This window comes from Lissotriton helveticus, chromosome 2_2 (genome assembly GCF_964261635.1).
Source record: "Lissotriton helveticus chromosome 2_2, aLisHel1.1, whole genome shotgun sequence".
Classification (NCBI taxonomy): Eukaryota; Metazoa; Chordata; class Amphibia; order Caudata; family Salamandridae; genus Lissotriton; species Lissotriton helveticus.
In genome coordinates this window covers 488018826-488023839 of record NC_136060.1, presented here as the reverse complement: position 1 = coordinate 488023839, position 5014 = coordinate 488018826, and positions in this window count along the sequence as shown.

Genomic DNA, 5014 nt, shown 5'->3' with positions numbered 1-5014 from the left:
ATTTTTCTATATATTTTTTCCCGGGACACTGATCTTCTGCTTAAAGTAAGAAACTATTCCTAGAGAACTAAGATTTCTATTTTTTTAGATACTTTATAGACTTTATATAGACTTTAGCTGCCCACTGGTATGTTCACAATATATTTTATGTGATGAAATGGTTTCGACTTTTTTTCTGTATAGCCATATTAAGAGCCATTTCATGTGTATTTCTCATATACCAACAAGCAATAATGCATAACAATGCGTGTTTACTTTTGCATTTAATTCATAGCTTAAGTGCATACAATATATATGACTGCAATTTTTCAGTATATTTGAAAATTTCAAAATGCATTAATGTATTTTGGGGTGGTAAGGTATACACTATACTCTATAGTATGTTGTACTATGTTATACTATGCATAGATTAGTAGATATGACCATAGTTAGCGTGGAGTGGGTGTCGTGTATTTCTATAGGTTCTGAATCGATCCCCCTATTCCTGACCCTATTCTGGTTAAACTTACTAGCTAGTTAACTAACAGTCAGCCCATGAGGCAAGAAATCCCCCATGATGCAGATACCGTTATCTGACGCAGTCACACTACGGCACAGGAACGTGTTATCTGATTAGGTCATAACGCTTGAGATCTAATTAGACAAGCGATATTCCTCCAGCCCCTGATAAGGCATACGACGTTCTCATAACAAATCAAACCTATGACAACCTGGATAATCCGTGCGGCCATTGTTTTGATTTCACAGAGAACTTTAGTAAAGAATGTGCTAACGAGCAAGTCGTATGACATCTTTATTGACGTACCTATGTCCATCCTTACGTCAATCCCGGCACCTTTAAGGTATAAATATTGCCGACCTTGCCCTATGCAAAACACACGCGTGGTGACAAGACGGAGCAGCCATACTTGCCGAAGCAGAGAGCCGAAGCAGACCCCGCAGGCAGCAGCCCCGCCTTCCTGACGCGCTGAGAGACGCGCTGCTATCTCAAGCCGAGAGACCCAGCACCGGCGCTTCTGGGCAGCCCTCGCAGGCAGCCTGGAATATCGAGAGCAGAGAAAGAGATACCATTCCTCATTCATCCTAAATTCCAGGTACAGAACTGAATAACCCCTCCTAGAGAATTCTTTAGTTATTCACTTGGCAAAAACAAACTTAACTTAAACTGTAACTTTCTATTCCCGCCCACGTATTAGACTTAGGTCAGGTACACGGGGTAGGCGTATTTAGAAACACCAGTTGAGTACGTTTAGTCAAATGTATATGTGTATGTAAATATATTTTAATCATTTTAAACATCATATGGCTCAGAAACCATATCAATGTTTTTACAGTATTATTTTATACTATTGCTTCTAATGTATGCACTTTACTTAACTATAAGTATCGCAATAATATCGATCCATTTCTCTTGTACGAGAAAAGAGACTGATCAATAAATAACATCTTTTATTGAACACGCCCGTCTCTTCCTTTTCTCTACATTCTGATGAGACTAAGAATGCACGTACTGACTGAGTAAAATAATTGCCTTGTGCTCACACGACTCTTGAGATTGACTCTTGATTAGGGGAGAGCAAAGTTGTCATGTTCTATGGTTGTCAGAAACTAAATCCCTTCTTGTCTAATCAGGGAAGTTAATCCTTCCTTGAACATTCGAGAAAGTTTCTAGCGAACTCTGAGCTTAGCTGGCAAACCCAAAAATTAAGTCTAGTATCGACAGTAGTAGACCTAGTTAACGTCTGGCCTAGGCCTTTACTGCTGTAGGTACTATTCCAATGCGCAGAGCCTATTGGGAAAATAGGAGCTACACTACAGAATATACACACGCCTACTTGCCGGAGAATTTGGAAATGGATACCTGCTAGGTAAATCACAATGACACACCATGACACTCACATCAGATCTACGTCTCATGTACTTGCAATTAATGTCTATCTTTCTCCCCCCTAGGCGACAGTGCATATGCCCTGCGGTCCTTTGTGCTCACTCCCTACCTCAACCCATCCACCAGGAGTGAAAGGCGATACAATGTGGCTCACAGATCTACACGAAACTTTGTTGAGCGCACATTTGGACTCCTTAAGAGCAGGTTTCACTGCCTCCACAAGAGTGGAGGTGCCCGGCAGTACACCCCAATCATCTGCTGCAAAATAATAGCGACCTGTGCAATGTTACATAATCTCGCCACCAAGGAAGGCACAGAGGTGGAGATCACATATCATGAGGACATCGATGACGACCCAGAGGAGGCAGAGCCCCATGCTACGGTGGCAGCAGCAGCTACAGATGGGAGACTGAGACGGGAAGAGGTTACACAACAATATTTCTGAGTGAGTAAAGAGACACAGGCATGAATGTAACTTTGTGTAAGTAGTTTAATTTTCACTACGCCACAGCATTGATAGCTCACATTGGGCTCACAATATCAAACACTCCATGAGTGTGTTGTCACGGTTAACACCACCGTGACTACAGCCTCGGGTGGAGGGCAAAGTCATTGTTTGTGGCCACGGACCACAGGGCGGGGCTGCTGTGGCTGTGAATCAATGTTCTCACTGTGGCCTGTCACACTTCCCCGACGCCTGCCACTCCTCCGTAAGTCTTGCACAGGAGTGCTTGCACCACTCCTGCTGGTGGACCCCTCGCTTTCCAAAGCACAAGTGTCGCCTCCAGTGCCAGTCTGATGCGCGAGCACTAGCTCCATAGCAGAGGTCATCCTGGCCATACCTTCAGTTAAATTGTTGCAGCACTGCACTATGGCATCCTGCATCGTCACTGACCGTCTGCACAGCACAGTGGTAGCAGTGGCAAACCTGTTCAGGGCCTTTGTTTGCTGACGCACATCCACACGGGCCTTGCGTCTCTCTAAATGGTCCCTGTCCAACTTGTCACACAGGACAGTCATGCACTGTGTAATATCAGATATTCCTGACGCCATAGATTTCATGCTTTCTGCCATTTCCCCTATGCCCTTGCCTACTGCTTCCAGTTTGTTATTTGTAGTGCGTGCCTTCCTCTGAACCCCCATCATCGCTTTTGCCTGCAGGCGCTGCACTTTCACCATGGTGGCCTCCAGTCCGCAGAAGACACCCTGAACTTGACGCACATCCTCTGCCTCCCGTGGCCGTCGCCCTCGGACAGTGGCCCGCGTTACTCTGGGAGTGGGCTGCTGCTCGGTGTTGCCTCTGTCCTGTGTGTCACCCTCCACCTCCTCCTCCGACGATGTTTCCAGTATTCTGCGAGGGGGCACATCATGGCACCTTACCCTTCCCTTTTACAAAAAAGGGGGAGTGTGGCCCATTCGGACATGAGTGGGGTAAGGGCCCATATAGTTTATGAAAACAAGGAACCCACACTCAAACAACTTTTCACACCGTTTTAACTCAGGATGAAGGAGGATAAACAAACCTGAATATGTTTATCTCTGCAATTACTTACGCCGTTTTATTCAAGAATTTTTTGAAGTGAAACAAATGATTTATATCAAGAGAAGTCTCAATGTCTTGAACTTACTTGCCAAACACGTGAACTTATACAAATTCAAAAAACTACGTGAATGAACAAACATGTGAAAAAGTACATATGGGTTAAAGACTCAAATCCAACATAACATAATTGCGCAATAATTTGACAAAAGACAAACATTTAAATTATGCAGAGCATAAAACAAATATGCATTACAAAAATAAGTGCAAAGGGAATACTCATTACATCATCATACGGTATTCACAAAAATAATTGACCAAAATGAAGCCTTTTGGTGTGCTTCCATATAACAAAACAACCTCTCGGTAGCAATGTTAACAGGCGTAATGTTCCTAACAGTCCTAATTATTTCTAAACTGGCTAGGATTTAATCCTGCACGCCTACGCGTTTCGAGTTTGGGAGGGGTCTTCTCAAACTCTCTTCAGGGCCAAATATATTCCATTCCCCTTTTGATGACCTATTGATAAAAACACAAAAATTGAAGGTGCTTGTTACTGAATGCTCCCCTCAACCTGCTCAAGCTGCCTCTTTTGTACAACAATAAAAATAGACGTACCTCTAGGGGTTTGAGGTAATTCAAATCGTCCAGAAAAATCTTGCAATTCAATACGGGCTGTGCGGTACTCTAAAAAGATTTACACAAAATTTAATGGAACCTTGGAAGTCGAATAGACCTTTAAGTACTGAATTAAATGTCAAAAACGGCGTGTAGTTCCTACCTGCTTAACAGGTACAAGGGAAACCAATTTGGGCTGTAGTTCTCAAATGTGTAGGTATCCGTTTTAAGCCTGGCGCGCTGTAAACAAATTGAGCGCATTACATATATTAAAAGCGGTTCATACTGAAGCTGTCCAGAGATTCATATGTGTTAACAACATGACTTACTGGTAGCGCTTTTGCTGTTTTGAAGTTCAAGCGTCTATTAGTTCACGGTAAACTCAATAATTAATCCGGGTCCCTTCTTGGTAGTTTGCTCTCTTTCCGCGGTTCTGTGTAAACAAACGCGGGTGATTGTTTAGAGAGCATTTAGTGTTTTGTGAGCAGTTGGACGCGTGCTGGCTATTTTAAGGAAACAAAGCCGCGGTGAGGTTAAAGAGGCTTATGCTCGGCTGGCATTGCCGAAAATGGGATATTTAATAAAAAGAACGAGCGGGACAGCGCGGCAGCAAGCGCTGCTGTTTCCAGTTAATCATACCTGTCAGCGCCGCAACCAGCGTTTCTGCCACATTCCTTCACACAGTGAATGCGCGTCAGTGCTCTCAGAAGAATGAAAGGACCCTCCTCATCAGGCTAAACCAATCAGAGTGGGATTAATTTTGTGGCGCCGCAATGGGGCATTATGGGACATGTAGTGAACCAAGCTCATTGTCACATTCATGTCGCCTGAATCTATCACCATTCACGGGCTCTGAGTCAAAGACCGCTGTGGTTCGGGGATTAAAGCCTAGACAGCTCACTCATTGAATTTAGGCCGGTATTAATTGTATCGAACCGCATTATTAGATATGCCTCTTTACGCAACAA